This window comes from Zootermopsis nevadensis, unplaced genomic scaffold (assembly GCF_977971745.1).
Source record: "Zootermopsis nevadensis isolate Lab colony 2312 unplaced genomic scaffold, Znev_1.0 Znev_ptg000022l, whole genome shotgun sequence".
NCBI classification, from domain to species: Eukaryota; Metazoa; Arthropoda; class Insecta; order Blattodea; family Termopsidae; genus Zootermopsis; species Zootermopsis nevadensis.
In genome coordinates, this window is record NW_028259154.1 from 18,199,891 (window position 1) to 18,222,486 (window position 22,596).

At 37.8% G+C, this 22,596-nt stretch overlaps 1 protein-coding gene across 6 annotated transcripts in view; it reads left to right on the top strand.

The window, feature by feature from the left end:
* Window positions 1-22,596, top strand: part of LOC110829119 (uncharacterized) — a 331,896-nt gene that overhangs the window by 198,493 nt on the left and 110,807 nt on the right. The window contains exon 8 of one of the 6 annotated variants that reach the window (XR_015536301.1): window positions 15,502-16,822. The exons of the other annotated variants lie outside the window; for them this stretch is intronic. The gene's annotated coding sequence lies outside the window, so the exon portion shown is untranslated. Of the gene's footprint in view, window positions 1-15,501; window positions 16,823-22,596 lie in introns of those variants that run through there. 6 annotated transcript variants of the gene reach the window in all.

Sequence of the window (22,596 nt, forward strand, 5' to 3'; positions counted from 1 at the left end):
GAAAATCCATAAAATAATTTAATACACTGAGTCAACTACTTTCAGTAACAGTTACAGAATTTTAAACGATGTTCATGCGAGTTATTTGAAATTCTTACGAATTTAGTTGTCGCATGTCTGAAACCCTAATAAACGACGCGTAAGGAACATTGACAGTTTCTTAGCGCCAATCCTCACAAACACTTGAACCTACATGCGACTGGATCCCATTTTTTAGGCTGATCGCGATTTGGCTGGACGAGGTTTCCATGATGTGCGGCTGTGTGTTGTATGGGTTGGCAGGCTTGTACGAGGGTTGCTTGTTCTTGTCTCGTGCCGTCGCATATTCATGAATGTTTCGTATCCATATGCCAGAAGCAAAGGCAAGATCTTATATGCCATCGGGAGGAAATTTTTCTATGACTACATGCACTAGCTCACACGATGTTTTTTATGGTAGTTCCAATAAAAATCTTTTTTCGGTAGTAGTTTAGTAAGATAAGGATGTCGTTAAGCTGAGAGAAATGGTATATGGAGAAAAATCGGCGAAGCATATGCTATTGGCTAAAATTATTTTTTTAATTATTGTCTAAGACACTAATCTTTGTGCTGAAATTTTAGAGTCATATAACTCCTTACTGCCTCCGTGGAGTAGCTGACAGTTTCGCTCCTAGTCAAGAAATACTCCATCCTTTGTGGAAGCCGAAGGTTCATTACTAGATTTTCATGCTGTTCGTTAAGCACTTCACTGGCCCAGGTTACATCCCGTGCCTTTGCTAGGAATCTAACTCCGGACCGTCCAGTATGTAGTCAGACAGTGTAATGAATGAGATGTTCCGTGCCATAAAAAATCTTAATTAATCTAAAATTAACTGGATCACACAAGCGACTATAACAATTTTATTGTAAGAAGTTGCAGATAAGATGCATCGCTTGACGAGGCCCAGACCCAGCTTTCTTTGTTTCCATTTTAGAGGAAATAATGGCGGTGAAAGGGACGCAAGACAGAAATATGACGTCTTCCATCACATGCGGACCGTTCAGATTTCAGTAGATAGCGCGTCAGCTCAATCCTTTGTTTGGCGGTCTTCCTCCAGAGGCTGCTTGTTCAAAGATAAAACTGCCGCTACGTCACTGCAGGGCGCCAAAGTTCCGACCCTTTAATCAAGAAAGGAACGTTGCTCACTCCTGCATCTACGAGTATAGCTTCCCCCTTTTAGTGTTTGTCACTGTAGAACACACGAGCGAGTAGCTAGCTCGTGTAGGTGTACAAGTAAACGGAGACTTTTCAACGTAAAATCTAAATTTTAAATAAAGTGTGTTAAAGGATGGTTGAAATAGCAAAAGATGATTGGATATTAACGTATCTGCAGGCTATTTCAAAGGAGAGAACCAGATGTTTGATTAGTGGTTGATTTTCGCGAGGGCATCTACTGAGTAATGTGTTAGTTAACCTGTTTGAAATAGCGACTTCGTAACGCTTCAATGACTGAATTTAAATGAATTGCCTTATTTTATAACTCATCGTCGTTCCGCGAGTAGATAAGCAATGGCGTATGCGGCCTTGTGTCTGACGAGATCGAGACCCTCTAGGCTACGTAAATCACTTTGAAGCCGAATTTCGTCTAAGCAATATTTAAGAATTCGTTTATAATAATTAAAGAAGAAACCAACTAAATGTTCCTATTACAGTAATAAGTGTTAAAAAGCACTCGATAAGGCCTAAATATTGCGAGACTACTGTATCATTTGAAAAATCTGCATTTTAATAATAAATTTTTTTGTAGGTTTTATATGATTCGGTCAGAATAAACAGTGATTATTTCTGCGTCTGCGTTATCCAACTGGACCTCTTAATGGAGATGCGTTGTGTTTCCTTTGAGGTGAAATTTTAATTTTAAATATTATTTAGATGAGTTTCGTAGTTGGAAAAGTTAATAAATTTACTTATAATTATAATACAGTGAATGATATAAAGAAATCGGACTTACACTTTAAAATAACCAAAAATGATTAATTATATCTGTTTCGCTTAGACTGTGCAAAATATCACATATTTCTTGCAATATCAGAATAAGAAGCTGAAGTAAATATATCATGTAATACTGAAGGCATTTCTTCCTCCTCCTGTTTCGAGCTACGTCAGTGTATCAACCATAACTTGTCGTGATTTATCGTGTTGAACATGAGTCACTCTTCTAACTTCCAGCTTGTGATTTAGATCTTTTCATTGTTTGACTGGGAAATATTGAAACAATCCACATACTGTCACCTTCTTGAGATGTATGGTGAAGCGCTATGCCGCGCAGTATGTTATATATCGAAACTCGACAGTAGTATTAGATAAATATCTAGAGGCACGAGGCTTTCGGTCTTCTAGCAGGCCATATCGCATTTGTCTTGAACTCTCATGGTACCAGGTTCTAATTCCGACCAAGACCGACTGTGGTTTACATGAACAACGAAGGAAATAAATATAATTACTTTGTAAGATTTCAAAATGTTCTTTGAAAATGACTGTCTTCTGACATGTTATGCCGTGCAGTCTGGTAGTAGTCTGCCGAAGAGGTACTTGCTGCCTCTATCATCAAGGCGAATTGCAAGCATCTCTAAAAAGTCTGTAAATTTTACCAGACTACACGGAATAACAGTCAAGAAGACAGCCATCTCTGTACTTTTCGCCATTAGATTTTCAAATCTCACAAAATTTGTTTAGTAAAAAACCTATTTTCCTTCCCCTCTGTCGCCTCGTCCCAACGGATTAGACACAAACCTGGTCCGACTTCAAGCCATATATTGAAGTAACTCCTACGTCTCCATATCCCCAGAGGAGTTCTGGTAATTCTTTATTATCTGATTTATTAATTTCCTAAAGCCGAATATCGTCTAAATAATATTCAATAATTTTATCCTTACCTCAAAGGAAGCATAAGACGCCTCCATTTCAAGGATAAATTCCTCAACGTTTACACTGAGAATCATAAGAAACACGTAAATATAAAAAACAGATTTACTGGTTATTAAAGCAGGTTGCACGTATAGTTACCACAGGGCTTTAAAAGTTTAAAGTGCGTTAGCCATATTCATCCTTGCATATTTTTCCATTCACTGAATGCAGTTCCTTCTGCATATCATTATTATTAGTTCTGGTGTGGTAACTGACGTCACAGTGTAAACGTTGTATTATTAATTTTTGTTTTAATGTTCTGTTAATCATCCAGCACTTGCTTTCCTGAAGATGTATTTTGATATACATATCTTATTCACCCACGTAAGAAATATCACATCCAGAAAATTTAACTTATTCTTTAATCAATATTAAACGATTTTCTTAGATGTGGACTGATAATTTTCCATCGAAAGACATTACTTTTGCTTCTCTTAATCATATTTTTATATTAAACCGATCAACAAAGTTATAAATTGAGTTTTGTATGTCTCACTCATATTTCTAAACAACATTATATTCTGAAAATTTATAAAAAAAATCCTCAACAGCCTGTCTTCTTCCAGGATATTTGCCGTAAAATATGTGATAACAAATGTTGCTTAAATATGCGCTTATGGAAACCATTTTACTCAACCTCGCATTAATAATACGCTCCAATGTTAATATTCTGATCACATGATACCGTGTCTGTTCTGTGAATTGAAATTCTTCCCCTTCAGTCGGATCACAAAACACATTTGACAAATTAATACACATTTGTTTGCAACGAAGCTTAAATATATTTTTAAACTTCAAATAGTAGATGATAAATTGCTGTCCGGTAAATACCAGTAGTAATCATCCTGCATTCTCCTATGACATATGCATGTACAAATGCAACACGCATTCCCCTGATTTACAATACAAAGTGGGCCCCTTCAAAACACCATCACCCCTAAACACAGCCGAATCACTTGTCAATTGCCATGTGATCGGTGTAACGATTTCTATAGAAGCGTAATCCGTTAGTTCCCATGGTGATATACATGCCCCACCCACTCAACTTTTTACCCTAGAATATGAAGCAATGCAGATACCACAATCTCTGCATTGTCTCCATTTAAAATGATAGGCTTCATTTTTATATTTAGCCTCATTTTTATTAATCTCTTTTGATCAGTTTGACGATAAAATCCTTTAGTAAACAGCTGTTCGGAAGCTTAATTCCTTCCACAGCGCACAAAATTATTATAGTACAGTTCTGGACAAGTTTTAATTGATATGCTATCATCTGATAGCGTGAATCGTAATAAAATGATTCAGTATATTTCCATTCTTCTAATTTGTTCTTTCACTAAGTGAAATGTTAAGATATATATAAAAGTGTAATTATTACCTTAAGTATTTTAACCTTTCGAAGCACAGGTAAACATATGTACACATGTTTTAATATTAAATAACTACATTTTCCCAGCAAATATAGTATTCGTGGGTTTCGTATGATTCTCCCTAAACAGCATTTACCAAATTGTGTATGTAATGGAGACGTGCTGAAGTTTCTTGGAAAGTAGAACTTAATTCTTAAGTGTTATTTAGACGAACTTCAGGTTCAAAGCGTCATTAAGTTTATTTTATTTTCAAAAACATGCGTGTTATAAGCAGATAATTTATAAAACAAATGTTATAGAAATAATAATACTAATGTCATTACATATTTATATTAAAGTGCATTATAACATCATTAAAACCTATTACATGCAAGGACTCAGAAGGTGAAAGTGAGTTCTATTACCACAGAATTTGTTTTATTGTTACAATGAACCTAATTCTGGGGTAATAGAACTCGTTTTAGCAAATTCCTAAAATCAGATCATACCATTGGTCAAGATCATGAGAATGTTTCAAGCAATCCATCTACTTAGTAATCAGTTTCGTAAAAACTCCTTCTGCGGTGGAGGGTAATTAGCCCTGTGAGAAACTTTGAAGCTTGAGGACCACCTCTTATCGTATGTCTGCTGCTGCTTGTTCAGTGTATTTGCTACTTTTTGCCATATCCAGAGGTTGCCTCCTGAAACCCCATTCTATTACGCGGCGGCAAACAGTGAAGCGTTCAGTTCAATATAATATAGGTAAGATAAAAATTAAGTACTTAGGCCGCTCTGGGAAACTCTACCTTCGTTTGATAAAATTCTAAGCAGTATTACCTTGTGACTCAAATTTAACGAAAATCAATGTTGATTCCAGAAGATAGGCCTATATAGTAAGGTGTTACAACTAACCAAAGACTACACCGTTCTTGCCTGCTGGACCAGACTTCTTTTTATGTGATACTACAGTTTCGTTTGCTGTCTGTGTAGATGTCAGCAGTGGGTGGGTAACATCGGAACTGACACTGAGGCGAGACCATCGCATTTCTTTCCCTTTCGAACGAAATTCTCATCTGTTTCGCGTATTTTCTGGTTACAAGAGAGTTCTTTCGATTCACTATGTTCAGTTTGCAAACTGATGGTGATGTAACTATTTTATTTCAGTCTTAATAGGTTATTTACGTTGTGATGGAGAAAGAGGTATGCTACAATTTAATGCAAAGCAAATAGGAACCAGAAATCAGACCTTTAACATGTCTGTCTCTTATCCTTATATCCTATATTCTTGCTTCGATGGTTATGGCAGCACAATAATGGAACATACGTCCTTGTGAATGGAATATTTACTTGGAAAATTGAACCTTGACGTGTCACTTCATAGCAACGCTAAGGCTATAGAGTCAAGGGTGTGGAATCATTTTTGTTCTGGAGGCAAATGGAAATATTTTTAAGTAATAGATGGTCGGATAATGAAGCCAGCTGCAGTTGAAAATAGCTAAGGGGTTATCAGTTATTACACTGACTGAATATAACCAGTAGATTTGCCCAAAAATATTAAATTATGTTTTAATGAGTAGTTTAGTCATGATATCTTACACTCTGGTGTTCTTCAGGCGTAAAATTTATTACACTGAATGTGTGGAGCTGGACCTCCTCGACTATAATAGAGCTCTGAAAAATTGCATGCTTGTCGATTTTTATATCTTTTTCGTCCTTATTAAACATTTGTAATTATCATACTAAATCTCGTTGATGTTACATAACCTAGGAACTATTACAACCTTAAGAAAGCAAGCGAGGAAACAAACAGGAGATAGAACCCTTAACTGTTTCAATCTACATGGGTTAAAAATAACAAGTTTTAATATTTTTATGCTGATGTATTTTTAGTAAGACGGCTGTCTATTGCAGGATGGGTATAATTTTAGCCCGGCTCGCGATGATGTGCCTACAAGTTAATATTGCATTCCCCTATTATGTATTAATGTTTTACGCGTAGGCCTACAATATAAAAAGTGTCGTCATTGTACTTGACACAGCGTCTTTAAACAAACAAATGAACGATAGTGACAACTAAAATGACTAGTCAATAAAGTCAATTCCTCTGCTGTGTAACTAATCAAGGAGTATCTTCATTCTTACAGCTTTAAATATCTGGAAGTAGTATTATGAAGTATGACGTGTTTGATCTTGAGGTAACCTCTGCGAATTCTAGGCTGGGCTGTAGGCGAGTGGTCATCATCATACTTTTTTGGGTTCATCTCCCTCCGCCGTGAGAAGATAGGAAGATGATAGGATACTAGAGTCTTTGGGGGCACAGAAACAAAATAAGCATTTGCTGCTTCTCCCTCTAACCAACTTTCGGCCTAAATTCACTAAATTTACTGACCGAGCTGTAACTGTCGAAATTCATGTTACTGCTGTAAGGTAAATTTATATTTTGTGTACCTAATTTGAATGTAGTTTTATTTATTAAAACGCAAATACTGTGCCTGTTACTCATTTATAGACTTAAAATGAGTTCTTAATACTTGAACTGGTCATTTCCCTCAGAACATTATGTCGGTAGACTCTGAAAACAATATAACTGATGGATTATAGAAGGATGACTTCACTTAAGCTTTTCTGACCGGCTTTAATTCTTAGTCCCTTGCCATTTAGATGATGATAAAGTACGTTACATCTAAAATCTTTTCGAGACTTGTTTGTGTTGAATTTCTGTATAGGCTCATGAGCTATTAAGTAGAGAAAGAAGGAAAGAAATCATCTTAAGATCCTTTTCCAGCCCCCCTCCATGCAGCATTCCCTACTCGTAAAAATAACAGCCCCAAAGTTTTTCTCTCTACGTTAAGTCCTGTTCCATTCCTTTTTGCCCACAAGGACGTCCTTCCGATGTCCCCAAAGCTTCAACCATAGAAAAGGGAGAGAAAAGCGCAAAGCAAAACAAATTCTTTACATTTTCTGCGTGTGTGATTTATGTTATATGACAGCTGCTTCAACCGTTCCATATTTCATATATTAATCTCAGAAATGGTAGCGACGAGAGGCTGCCTGCCGGAGACTCCAGGGACCTTATGGATGTGGTCGCTGGTGATAGTGGTAGTGGAATACACAAAAAACGAACTTATGAGACATTATTATAGAAGTAACGCTTTTTTTCAAACAAAATACATGCAAAGTCTGTGGATATAATGGCATAATACAGAGATTGTCTACTATAATACTCAGGATATGTTTTAAAAAAATCGCTTTTAACAGCATTAAAATAAAATACGAAGCCAATAAAAAAATAAATTTGTCATATATACGAAACCGAATCACTTTTATTTGATATTTAATTAACGCTCGTGTCAGCCCTTCGCCCAGGTTAATTTATCACTGTGACGAAAAGTGGAGGTAAATCATGTAAATGCCGAATCGATCTCAATTTGCATTAAATTAAATGGATGTCTAGCGAAGAAGCTGATGTGGGATAAATCATTTTATGCATTCACTAAAACTGCAAAGATTTTTTTCAATAAATTACTACAAATATTTGCTCTAGCATCAACCCAGTTAGCCCATTCTTGCACACCAGCCTAGTATGTGTTATACCTTATTCTCTTTAACCTAGCGAAAGATCAACTAACACGCACAGGGCCCAGGGAAACAGATGATCTCTTAAGAAAACTGCGCACTCCAATTTCACTCTACTCTGTATAGCACTCTATTAGTGTACAAGATTCTAATAAGCATGTTAAATCATTAATTTCTTCATAACGTTGATTAGCAGTTTTACTCTTTTGTAGCATGCATATAATGTATAAGCCTAGACTAAGTTACTCCCCGCCCACCAGCTGAAGCCATAAAACAGGCATGTTGTAGAACACATGTCCTGTGTTTTCTAGCAAAGAAATCTTTTGCGTAATTTTTGTCCAGTGATCTTCACTAAGGGACAATTTAATAATTAATCTCTAGAGATAAAAAATACAAACATTTGTAACATCTTTTAAGAATGTTAACTGAGTTTGAGCATCCACGGTCATTCTACTTTCAGGATTATATGACGAAAGAAACTGATCAATAAACCAAAACGCCTCTAATTGGCAAAATAGAAAAATTCTTCCATAAACAATGCATATTTCGAGTTTCGCAGCTTTTGAAAAAACTGTGCAACTACATAAATATGCTAAGAGGCGTATTGCTCACTACATGCCCCCAACATAATCTATAATATAAATATTTCTACATAACCGATTTCTTCCGCCCTTTCAACGAATTTACGTCTCCAGAAGACCATAGAAGTTCAATGCATAAAACGTTCTATTTATTTATGAGACCTCCTAGGATCTCGCGGAGACACGGCAGTGAGCAGTAGGTAATATGTATGACGTCACATACTTCCTTTTTTCCTAATCTAGCGTAAATTAAAGTAAGAAAAATTCAGTGCTTGTTTCTTGCAACGCAGTGGCTTTCAGTGTCTGGTAAGAGATTAAAGTATGTCCATTCTGTTATGGTTTACTCGGTTTATAAAATTTACGAAAATTCATGTAGGAGTAATCTAAATACTCGATGTTACAGTCACGAAGTAATTGTCCGTCAAAACAGAATTTTGTGATTCTAGTACAGCTCATTGAAAACCTCCGTTTGGTGGGTACTTTGTTAATTTATTTGTTAATACAATATATTTTATATGGAAACAAATTCATACATAGGCCTACAACAACAAGAATTTTTGTGTCAATAAGACCTAGACCGTTATAAGTTTAAACCATTGTCGGAATGAAGACGGTATTCTTCTGGGATATTTCGCCGTGTAGTCCGATAGACGTTTATCGACGTTTCAGAGGCGCTTCCTCTTTCTTCATCGCTATCATAATGAAGGCAGCACATAGAAAACGTCAGTAAACTTCTAAAAGACGAGATACAGCGCAACATTCCAGAAGACCGCCGTCTTCATATTCGCCGCTGTGAGGTCCTGAAATCTCACAGTTTTGGAATGTTTACTAGTAACTTGTAATCCATATTTACACAGAATGGCATCAGTACACATGTCACAGAGAGACGTTCGGCGGGTTGCATAGGCGTGGTCTAGTGTGACGCAATTTGCCAGCCCATTACAGGCTGCAGTATAACCGTTCTGATGAATAATTTAAAAAATAACGTAAGTGAACCCTTAGGCCTTCTTTATTACCATCGTGTTTTATTCTTTTTTCAAAGAGAATACGCGGTTCCTTTCTTTCAGAGAATATGAAATATTCTCTGAGGACTTAAACCATTAATTATTACGAAGGCACGATTATTTCAATATTACGTTGCTGGAATGCCATTTACCTATATATGGAAAACATTAAGGACGTTTTATATGAATTATGGAAATATTGTCATCATCTAAGATTAATCATCATTCGAGATGTTCTGAAATAAGCCTGAGGTACGGATGCTTACTATAAATTTGACTTTTATATACTAGCGTTTTCGAAAACATTTATCAAAATTTATAAAGCACGTAAGCTACGCAGACTAGTCAATTACTTCGTCTATTATTTTATGTCTTTGTATCAGATCCTCATTAAACTATACTATATCATCGAATGAGATACATTATAATGAGATAAGAGTGAATAATAGTCTAAATCATGAGTGACAGACCTGTGTGTAAAAGTGGTTATGTCCTATTTTAAGTTCTGTCCGACATATTTACTGGGAGGGGGGGGGGGTGAAGCTCTGCGAAAACGGCTATCAGCATAGTCAATCGAGAAACAAACACGATACAGACAGAATTCAAGTCAGACGCGTTATCAATTTGTCAACACGGTCGTAGTGACCTAAGAGAATTTGGGCATGATCAACTGTTTTCTTTATTTCGGTGTCAGAATAACTGCAACCGACAGACGTTAGGTAAAACTAAAATATTATTGAGATGTTACAATAAAATACTTATATGAAACTTAGGTACGTATGATTCGAGGTTTTCACAGCGGTGAGTATCAAGATTTCTGTCTTCTGGGTTCTTGCGCTGTGTAGTCTGGTCGATGTTTACAAACGTTTCAGAGGTGATACTGCCTCCGTCATCAGGGCGATGAAATATTCAAGGTTAGGTACATTTATTTATAGGTTTGTTTGAAGGGGCTTGCGCAACTACAAACACGTCGATTATGATTTATGAACAGACCAGGACAGACTTATTGTTCAATAACTTCGGGGTTAATGACGTATTTTAAGGAAAATTTAAGTATCTTGTCTCCTTGGTATTTTTAAGACGTGGAGGAAACGTAAGTTACTTGTATTATGGTAGTGACGCTCAAGGGTTTGCATATTAAGCAGCTTCTTGTATTGGGCACTTAAGGAAAGAGCAAGTTGGGGTGAATTTACCGCAATATAAGAAAGGGGCGTGGCATATGATCCCATGTTCGTATTAGAGTCGTTGTCATAATACCCACTTTGTTCTGAGAGATGATTCGCGTTACATTAAAAATTCATGAAGTTGTATAGAACAAACATCTAGCCTACCGGAGCAGAAAATTCCCTTCTTATTAAAATGTGTATCTGTGTATCATATTTTAAAAACCTTTATAGATCCCATTTAAGATGTTAGTGATTATGAATGGCTACGAAAATAGGTTATATTGTTACAAATCCAGTCTGTTTGTCTGTTTGCGATTGTCTGTTTTCGTCTATTAAATGTTGCTGAACAATGTCGTGGCCTATGTTTATACCTTTGGTCGTATCTTCCAGAATTTCTAAGTGATACTGGTCTCCAGTATTTCAATAGAGTGAGCGTTTGTGTTAAGGGGGAGGGGAGGAGATACTGGAATTCGAAAAGGAAAATAACTTTGGGAGAATCCAATATCGCGTTTGCGTGGCAAAGCATTCCTCGCTAAAGTAGTGGTTCGACGACCGTGGGTCGATTCTCATTAAATGACTGGGCTATCATTGTGCATTGCGACAAATTTAAAAGAGTAACTTGCAGCCCCAGGCTACGATTTATGAACAAACATTTAATTTAAGTGCAGAGCTGCGATGTTACAACGTGGAATTCCTGGTAGTAGAAGTCATAAATCCTATTGTTATACTTCACAGACTGTAGTCCTACAAATTTAATGTTGATATTGTAGCGTTTATTTAATTTAAATGATTGTCAATAAGTGCAATTTATTCCCTCATTTTGCATGCTGTAGCCGTGTAAAAGTGATCATATGATCGAATCCTCATGGAGTTGGACTTTAATGTTTTCAATTATAAATATACTAGTAGTAGTAGTAGTAGTAGTAGTAGTAATAATAATGATTGATCACTTCTACCAACAGTTTTGTCATAAAGGACCTTGCGTCGTGGACTAATGATGCTAGGTGAAGATTAGATAGCCCCTTGTTACGTATGAGCTTAATCTTACTTCATTCTGTTTAGGTCCAATAGTCTCTCCATCACTTTGTTCTCAAAGAACGTGAGCATCATAATCATTAATTGGCTGTTTTCATGAAATTCAGTAAAACATTGTATTATAGAATCTATCTGTATAATAATCAAGTTCTGTCTGATAGCTTGGTTGTTGGTGATCATTTGCTGTTGTAGCATTCTGGTCCTAATGGGATAATATTTATGACTATGCGTATGTTAATATTTTAGATTTTCCTCTCATTCTTGCCGGGGAATTTAATTTAGCTCTTTTTTTGTGTTTTATTCACCAACGTTACTCTCAAGTGTCGAAATATCAGTGAGATAAGCCACTGATGTACGTAACGGCTCATATCCAGCCCGTCTTGTAACGAACAGTATAGACCACTACGGGATTACCGACCTGGGCGGAGGAGCAAGAGATTCCATGCATATTAATTAGTTTCTCTCCATTGCATCCTCTATCTCTCTCACTCTTTCACTTCTCTATTATCCGCAAAGTTCAGCACAGGTGTATACTGCAGAATTGTATTAGTGCAGAATAGGCATAACTATTATGCACCTGTGGTTCGTTTCTTCTAAGTATCAGAGAAACGAGAGCGTGCCTAAGTCTCCGGATCGACTAGAAATACCGCGTCTTGGTGAAATTAACGGGAGACGTGGAAGACAAAATCATTATTATGAGACAGAAATAAAATTGGGTTAGTTTGGGCGTTTATAAAATGGTGCATTTGTTCAGACATCAAGGCAGGGCCCTAATCTGAGCCAGTGTAAAACAGTCCACACACATTCTATCTTAACAAAATTCGTTTAAATAATATTTTTTTCATTTAGGCTTACGCCAAGTTTACCAAATTGTCTCATTCCTCTATATTTTTAAACTAAAATTGTACCTGAATTCTTCTGTTAACCCATGTTATATGTCCTGCCCATCCAGTTCTTCTTGGTTTAAAAATACAAATAGAAGAGTACAAATTATGAAACTCCTCTTATGTAATTTCTCCGTACTTTAATACTTTATCTGTCATAGGCCCGAGGTTTTTGCTAATAATCCTGCGACTGTGCAGTGCAGAATAATGTTCACGCGATATTCTGCAGTAGTCGGGTAGATGAAACACTTCATCCAGAGGAGGGGTAAAGTTCCACAATCCCTCGTGCACACCCACCGCAGTGGAGAGATATTTCCGTAAATTCTACGCTCATTACAAAGTTCTGTCGGCGATGCGTTGTGGTTCTGGCTCTGCTCTGCTCTCATTTGGATTTTAATTCGGGTCTTCTCATTTTCTCACTCGCTCTGGTGGTAATGAGTTAAGTTAGACAACACGGGGTACGTACGATAGTCTGCACTGCATATAACGTGGAGCACACGGTTTTATGAGTATCGCTACACAGAGAACACTGCAGATTAACGGGTGGATTCTGGTCGATGCAGCCTCGGATCAAGGCCCCAGTTTGCTTTACTCAGTCCATTCTTCGATAACAAAATATTATTAGAGGGAAGATTAAAAATTATAAACCAATTTTATTTTTATCTTAAAAGTAATGTTGGCAGTAAAAAAATACGACAGATGTAAACCTTGTAGACCTTTTCTGATTTTTATCCCTTTGCTGTCAATGTCTTTCGAGCAGTGATAATCCTTTAACGTGTTTAAACACAGCTGCTTGGTCGACAGAGGGCATAAAGAAGGACGACCATCTGTGATACTATTCCTGTATCCAGAAACTCTGAAAAATAATAACATTTACGTATGAATGACCGTTTAGTATGGTGGTGAGTGCGTGAGTCAGAGGTAAGGTTAGGTTATATTAGGTTAAGATTTAGAATATGGCTCAATCATGACGCGGCCATTGTGATAGGCACAACCATTTTTATAATAACTAATTAATCCGTAGATGACTCAATTACAATAATCTATTGGCGCATTAAAGAAGGCTGAAGAACTGGGTTTTTACTTTCGTAAATTGTCTGAAAGACGTGTCAGTAGAGCTTGTCAGGAAATAATCTGAAATTTCTGCTGTGCGACGAAGCAACAGAGAAGTCGAACGGCGCATGCGTCGAAGATGGTCAACTGACGCAGCCTCCGTCAACCTTCCACACTCCCCAAAGTGGTACATGCATCAGGGTTAATTTAGAAACACGATACAAGTTGAATCTACCTTTACAAAAAACATTTATTTACTTCATAATGAAACTATCATTGAAAGAAAGATTAAAATTCTAACCTTTGATAAAACAATTCGAATTAAACCTGACCGATATTTGTAACTTAGGCTTGTAAGAAAAAAAATTCAGTGCAGTTTGTTTTAAGAAAGAATCTAGATTTAACAGGTTTTTGGGATAGTAATGTATTATTTCTATTCTCCATGTAACTTATTTATTGCTCAGCTGACTTCTTTTTTATTTACATAAAATAATTTCACTTTCTCTCTAATGTGAACGTTTCTTCCCTGGTATGTTCTTCTTCACCCTGCCGATCTTCGCATGCTTGGAATCTACGAGTACTTTTTCATTCCTTCATTATCCAAGCTTCGCTTCCGTACAGCAACCTTCTTCGTACTGATATGACCTTACAAAATCAATAGGTTAGTGTGTGGCTCAAAAATAAACTAAAACGATTGAACCAAAATTGTGCTAGGTCTCATCCTGTATTCACGACGTGGAGGAGATAATTTCTAAGTTTGGTTGAAATTTGTTAACAGAATAAGTTAAATATCTCCATTTGGGAGAAGAAATTGCTCTGATGTAAGAGCTGTAAGCTAATAGCTAAGGCAATTGTTCTTTTCCCACGTGTATCTTAGAATTACTGAAATAATTAAATAACATGTTTTATACCACCACACTTCTTTATTATGAGCCGGGATAGTTCAGTCAGTATAGTGACTAGCTACGGGCTGGACGACCGGGGTTCGATCCCCGACGGGGCAGAGGATTTTTCCTCTAGCCTCTGCGTCCAGACCGGCTCTGGGGCCCACCCAGCCTCCTCTACAATGAGTACCGAGGTCCTTTCCCGGGGGTAAAGCCGGTCGGGGCGTGATGCTGATCACTCACCCCCATCTAGTGCCGAGGTCAAGGAAGAGAGGAGCTATACCTCCTCTCACCCCAAGCGCCTACATGGCGTATAGCGGGACAAACTTTACTTTACTTTATTTACACTTCTTTATTAAAACTCACTTCTTGCTTGTACATGCATATTTAATAAATTCGTAAACGCTGTCAAAAATAACAGGGTATATAATCTCGTAACTGTCACACGAAAGTTAGTACAATGCAAGATGACCGTCACTCGCTTGGTTAATACAGTTCCTGTTTAACTGATCCCGATATCTTAGTCACGTGTTCACAGACGTTCACATCCGGGATTTATAGGCTTACTTATCCAGTCTTTACCCTCACCGCATTTTTATACCACCTTTCCTTTCTAATTCCGTATCTTCCAAGTTGTCTGTCCCTTGAGGTTTTCTAGCCAAAATTTTGCCTCCGGCATTAATTCTCTCTCAGGCACCTTGAAATCCCCTGCCTCAATATCCTCAATTTAATTAGCTTAACATTATTAGGTGAAGTGCGCAGATGATGGAACGTCTTATTATCTTCGCCTAAATGTTCGCAGGCCGGGCTTTTGCTTATTCGTTTCTCCAGTACACTTGTCATCACAGGTGCATAAAAGGGCAGGAATTTACCGGATCTCTATCGTTCGGACTAACTCGTTACGATCACTGAATGCGCCGTTGTCAGAAGACACGTGTAATTCAACATATAGGCGTTTACACAAATCTACTGTAATGTTTTCAGCTCTGTTACTTGTGTCTAAATGCTTTGTCCTGGGAATTAACCCAGATTTAATGTTCCAGTGTAGTTCTGTGACACTGGAGTGGATACCATACTGGGATACTGGGAACGACCCGTTCTTCAAGTGCCTGAGCACTGCTGGTCCCAACTTTTCGTTGGCTTGATCTATAGACATTTGGTAGGACTCCTTGGACGAGGGATCGGCCCGTCGCGAGGCCTCTACGTGTACACAGGACAGCACAACACAGAAAATCGCGGACAAACTCCATGGCTTGAGTGGGATTCGAACCCACGATCCCAGCGACCAAGCGGCACAAGGCCCACGCCTCAGACCGCGGACCCCTGAAGTGAATACCATACGTCATAGTTTATGTTGTACAATTTTACTCGCCTTCATGTCCAAACAGGCCGCCTTGAATCAGAGGTTTCATTTATAATCTAAAATCTAATCTATATTTTTACATACCAATATGTTGCTGCACTCCTCATGAAAAACTGTGTTAGGTTTAATATAGTGGTGTAGTATGACTAAAAAGAGATCATCATATCGTTTAATACAACGAAGCAACAATTCAGGTTACGTTATGAATCAAGACAGGCCTGCGGCGTGCAGATCCGAACAGCTGACCTTTTTTTGCAATTTACGACATCACTAACCCCAGTTCGTTTCGATATCCCTACTGCTTCAGGCCTCGAGCTATGGACATCGTTACAGAGTTTAGAAACTTAATTGCGCCAGGTTAAACTTGATGCTGGGGCAGCAAAATAAAGCGCTAATTACTGTGGTGTGACGTGGTTGGATGTCCTCCCAGCAGACAGCGCCGTATCATTGGCAAATAGCAGAGCAGTATCTGTCCAGTAATTAGTGCGCTGCTGATGACATGACATCAATACGCGCCTGCCCCCTAGGGCTTTCTGTCCTTCTGGTTGCAGCTCGGCACGGCGCAATAGCGCGGTCTCGCTCTCTCGCGCGGGCGATGAGCAGCAAAAAGCAACCAATCAGCTCGTCCGGTTTATCTGCTGGTGTAATTAGAACAAAGCAAGTGATGGCGCCCTCTCCTGAACCCCTTTCTGGCCCAATTGCCGCCTCGTTAGCGCCAGCGTAAGAGAAGACGCAAGTAGCTGGCCAATCCCGTGCCGTCCCTTTCGGCTTTCTTCTTTTTCTCCTCTCCTCTTTCTGTCTTTGCTCTATCCCTCTCCTCCCATTCGTTCCTATGTCTCTATCTTCATTCAGCGTTGATGAAATTATGTTTTCGTACTGTACGTGTGTGACCCCTCCCTTTGATGAACGGGCTCTACGCTGTAACGAGAAAAGAAGGAAAAATACAACGCGGATGTAAAAGTAAAGAGGCATAAAAGAAAGGAAATTAGAAATAGGCCACAGACAGGAAAGAAATATATAAACAGATTACAGAGCAAATGTAAGTTGAAGAAATTAAGGAATCAAATAAATAAAGTTAGAAACAAATGAAAGGAAAAGCGATTAACAAATTTAGAAAGAGAAGATCAAAAGACTAATTTTTCAAAAGATTGAATTTTGGAATAAAATAACATAGGCTAAATGAAAGGAAGAAAATGTGGAACCAAATAAAAAAAGTGGTATAAAGAAAGAAAAAAGGAAGGGTCGCCAGAACTTAAATTCTAAATTTTATCCGTTTTAACCTTACTTTCTTCTTCCGTTCACCGTCCACTCACCCCAGGACTTCAGGGACTAAGAACTAAGAAGTCTGCAGTAAGCCTGTGCATCGTAACACTTGACACAGAATCGTCAAGAAACTTAAGTTGCCAACCGTTCATGCATATTTGCTTGTGAGTTATAGTGATTTGCCTACTTCTGACACTTCGTGTTTATCTCTTAATCCACACGAACCTCGTCAACAGATTAGGTGTGATTTTCAAAATTTCCCTTCAAACGAGCCCGTGAACTCCAAGAAGCAAGAACACTTTTATCACAGCCACTTCGTTGTAACATAGTCAATAGTAAAAGTTTACGTTATTTGATTTCATCTCTCCTGTATTAGTGTACAAAAACCACTACAACGGCAATAGACGTTTATAAAAGGAATATAAAAAATGCAGCCGTTTATAAATATAGGTCGATCTGAGACGTCGAGAGTGGTCGTCTGTGTTGTGACACCTCGTAGACCTGTAGGTAGGTCTACGTGCCAACGTTTCGGAGAAAAGTGTTGCCTCTATATTGAGAGTAATTGTATTTATAACAACTTCGATGAAATGTGAGCCTACACTAACTTTTAAGTAGGCGACACGAACATGTATAAAATAGTAAGATTTGAGGTTTTCACAGCGGTGAGTATGAAGATTTCTGTCTTCTGGGTTGTTGCGCTGTGTAGTCTGGTCGATGTTTACCGACGTTTCAGAGGTCATACTGACTCCGTCATCAGGGCGATGAGTATGAAGATTTCTGTCTTCTGGGTTGTTACGCTGTGTAGTCTGGTCGATGTTTACCGACGTTTTAGAGGTCATACTGACTCCGTCATCAGGGCGATGAGTATGAAGATTTCTGTCTCCTGGGGTGTTGCGCTGTGTAGTCTGGTCGATGAATTTATCGCCCTGATGACGGAGGCAGTATGACCTCTGAAACATTGGTAAACATCTACCAGCGCAACAACCCAGAAGACAGAAATCTTCAAGTATAAAGTCTCTGTGTGCTTTTGGCGTCGGCGTAATTGTCGTTCATTAACAAGACGCTCCTTGGCAGTCGGACATATCGCGACCGTAATCTGTTTTTTTTTTTGTAGCAATATTGATTGCATTTCCCTTTTATGCAGTTCATCGTAGTGCAAGCCCTAAAGAACTAAGCAGACTACTGAAATCTCAGCCCAGTAATAAGTGTAGTCACTTTTTCTCATCTGTCGGTACATAAACTAAACAGCATCCATCATTTGTCCTCAGCTTTCCAGATAGTGTCATTTCTACAGACGAAAACGGGCATTTATCCAATTTTACCAGCAACGGCGTTGGTTCAGAATTGCCCGTTGATTACAAGAATGCTGCTTGGCATATTTTCTCCAGTGGGGTTGTGGCCTATCTGGCCCCTGTCTTTGGTGATAGTGTAGGCTATGGAATGTAGCGCTGTCTTACTCTGTCGGTTTGTCATAAGCCCTGAGGCCCTCGCCCTGATGCTGTGCTATCGACCCACGTAGACCAACCCTAGCTGGACCGCCTAGGACGCATGAGCAGCAGTTCCTGGCGCTCGCTCAGGCGCGGTGGCTTAACCGACCTGTTCCTGCGATAGTCAAGATGAAAATATGTATTAATAATGAAGAAATCGTACACAGAAATTAAATTTCGTCGCTGTAATATATAAAATTGGAAATGAAACCTGTGAAGTTTGAAATGAATTATTGTGAATGATATTTTAAGCGTCTGTAATAAGAGTAAATGATCCTAACTGACACTGTGATTCCAGAACTCGAAATGTCTGCAGCACTTATAATAAGGCCGCCATTGGACTAGTTCCAAACATGTCTTATCCTCACAGCCCATGTTCCTAAGGACCTTCTTAATGTCGTCATCTTTTCTGCTTCTTCGTATTGCAATGAGACGGTTTTGAAGAGATTTCAGAACAAAATTCTATTTGCATTCCTTGTCTCTGACATCGTAACAGTATTAGGTGATTTGTAAAGATAAGGAAGTTTTTATTTTTGTAATTAATTTTTTATATTTATAATTGGTCTAGTATTAAATTCTGGACATTTTTACAACCATTCAGCGCAGAATATTTTACTTTTCTGTGCAGGATTTGGCTACATACAGAACCTAAAGATTAAAATACATAAACTGTACTTTTTGCTTCGTAGGATACTCGCTCAGAGCTGAGCATAATGCTGTGTTTTGAAACAAGGATCTGAAGCTGGTGAGACAAGCAAGAACTTGATAAAATTGCGAACCGGTAGATGAAATACTAGATGTCATATTTACGTACTGCCCTTATTATTGGAGAAATTAAATTAATTAGCGAAAGTGGGGAGGAACAAGTGCACATAGCCTGCAAACTGTGTTGGAAAACATCAGGACTGGAAATAATTTGGAGCCACATGCACAGAAGAGAGGAGATTGTTAAATGAATTTTAGAAAAATAAGATGTGAAGGCGACATCGTTTAGGATAAGGAAGTTGTATATTGGGAAATTTCGTGATCACGGTGGTTTCATGGACAGACTTTAGTGATTCATTAAAGAAGACCTGAGGATGAGTAACTCCCGGCCCCACCTGATAGTTAACTACGGGAATATGCTTCGCTTAACACAGGCCACAACCACTTCCTTTTACATCTTTTCCAATTCGTCATTCTGCCGCTTGACACTCTGCAATATACACAGTTGATAAGAAGTCGTTAAACTAATAAACGTAAATGCGTAACGATTCATGATAACCGTTTATATTATCCAAACGGAAAAAAAACATTTAATCGGTTGTTGTTCAAATACACTTAAGTTGTTTTAATTTGCCCGTAGCCTAAAAGTAGGCTTGGTAGCCTGTTTAAATTAGTATGAAATTCCAATTGAATGTTTTGTTTGGGTGAAGAAGGATTCCAGCTTTGTTGCGTTAGAAATCTGGAACCATTTCTTTGTGATTTTCGATACTTTAATCAGGCTCCATAGATTCTATAACAAAACCCTCTCTTTTTTCATATTCTGCTTTCACATTTATTGTGTTCAAGTTTTTTTCTGCTTTAATATTTTTCGTGCTTCTTTATTTTGTGTATGGTATTTTTTTTTGTCCCTCTGTCGAAAATCTCGTTTCAATTTACACCCTCCAGGCATGCAGTAGCCCAACCGATAGCCCGAGCTTCCTTCCGCATCATGGCTAGCTCACCCCTCAACCCAACACATCGCTTTAAAATTACACTCTGCAAAGGCGCGGCCGTGGACAAGGGAGAGCTGTAGTAGTGCTAAAGCAAAAGGGATGGGTGAATAAAGAAGAAAGAGGGAGATAGAGAGAATAGAAAAGATTATATAAAAACGAAATAAGCGAGAGACACTTACTCTGTGAAAATCAATGACAGATGTGGACGTAGGCTTATACTCGAAACGACCGTCCGTTCAAAAATCAATCTTCCTTATTTTTAATTTTACAGTTGCTTTTAAGACCTCTTTTATCTGATTTATGTAGTGTTCATAGATTATTTCTGTGTTGTAACATGGAGTTATCTCATGTCACCATTCACCATCCGCTAATGTTGGTAATTTTGGGGCTTGTATTCGAAGAGACGCGGGTTTAATTCCAGGTCAGGTTGTCCGGCATGTTTACATGCTATTTCTCACTCAAATTTTGTCTGAAAATATGTATAGCCGTAGTAATTAAAGTTTTATAGATACCATCGTTTACTTAAGTTACGTTAGTAAGATATTTGAGCCATGTACCTTCGCGAATATCGTCATACACAGAGATGATTTATGAGTGGTAATCAAGCCCACTCTGCCTAGTTAATTTTAATGATTGTGAGGAATTATGAACAAAATGTTTATATATATTCTGGTACCAGTGTCTCATATGCAACGTGCTGTGTAGAGAGTGACATTTGTGTTACAGTATCGTAATTACAGCCCCACATAATACGATAGTGATGATGTGTGGTAGCGTAGTCCTGTTTTCAGGCCCATAAAACAAGCGGCCCTTCAGTCAGTGTGGGAGCGTGGGGCGATTTTTTTAGCGTGCCACATGTGCTAATACCATATAAGCCTTCTCCATAGACCCACTCCCTTGTATAGCCCATATGTTTCTGTATAATGTAGGATTATTGTCATTTCCACGAGTTCGTACACAAGTTCGTCTATCAAAAATAACCATAGACTCGTCCTATGGATAGAGGACAGAACCATGTGAATAAATGGCGGTGACAAAACGGGACCATCATATGCAGATGGCTTAAATAGGTTTTGCGTGTAAAAACAGAGAATCGAAGGGGATTTATGATTTACGTGAATTCCTTCAGCTGCAAATAAGCTTGTTTCACACAGTTTCAAAATGTATCTGGTAACTTAATTAACAGAAAAATATTTTCGTTATGAAATTAGATGAATAAATTGTGGAACTGCTTCTTACTACTTAGTTCGGAAACGTTATAATCCTGAGTACTTTTCCAAACGCTGAATATCAGGGTACACAAAGCAGCAAATCATCTTATTCATTAAATAAAACTGTAAGGTGGCTGAATAAGATTATCTTAACAACGGCAGTCTCTACCGATCCAAATGTAGCAAATTAGGTTAGGTGGTCTACACTCGGAAGAAAAAGCAGAATTTATCGATCTGCTATTGAATTCATGCGTCGTTTATCACGAAAGTTACCCAATATAAATTTTAACTACCAGGCGGCGTAATATATTAAGCAATGCATTTGGAATTTACAGTACTAGCGCCGTGACGGTCATTTATAGAAAGGTTATGCGATATCGCATTATTTCATTTTAATAATCCGAATTTAATTCTGTCTGACTATATAGAGCAGCGTTCATCTCATAAAGCTCATAGTCGCTGAAGTAATTAAACAATTCCTCGCCTTTTATAGACCTCGAAGATTCTTTACCGTGTTAACTAGAACACACCGGTAGCTCCTAACTTCAAGCCTTACGAATAATTTCACTCCCTTCCACTCTGTATCCTTTAATATTATGTTTCTATCTTAATTTCAATAATTCAGTTTTTATTGCATGTAGTGTAGGCGACTAAATTTCACGTGTCAATTAGAAGGTTAAGTTTCAATAATAATATTTACTTTATTAAGTGTACAAATCTGCATATATAAGTTTAATGTAAAAGGATATAATTTTCCCTACACTTGATTACAAGCACTAACTAAGGTTTTGTTGAAGATATTTGATACAAGTTAAAAATAATGAATTTCATTATTTTTGTACATAAGAACTCGTTAAGGAGCTGATGCTTTCATTAGAGCACATAATATATAGTAAGAATGGTGTCTTAACACGACGTAGACAACCAGAATCAAATTTTTCGCTACTAATCGGCAGGTTTTAACGTTGAATCTCGTCATTTCTTCCCATACAGCTCTGTGTTGTTCATTAAGAAAGTTATTTTTTTTATTTTATTCGTTCATTTTAAGGTTCATATAGAAAGAGTTGTGTCTCATGAATGTGCTTAACTTAGATATGGATTCAAGTGGCGTAAAGTA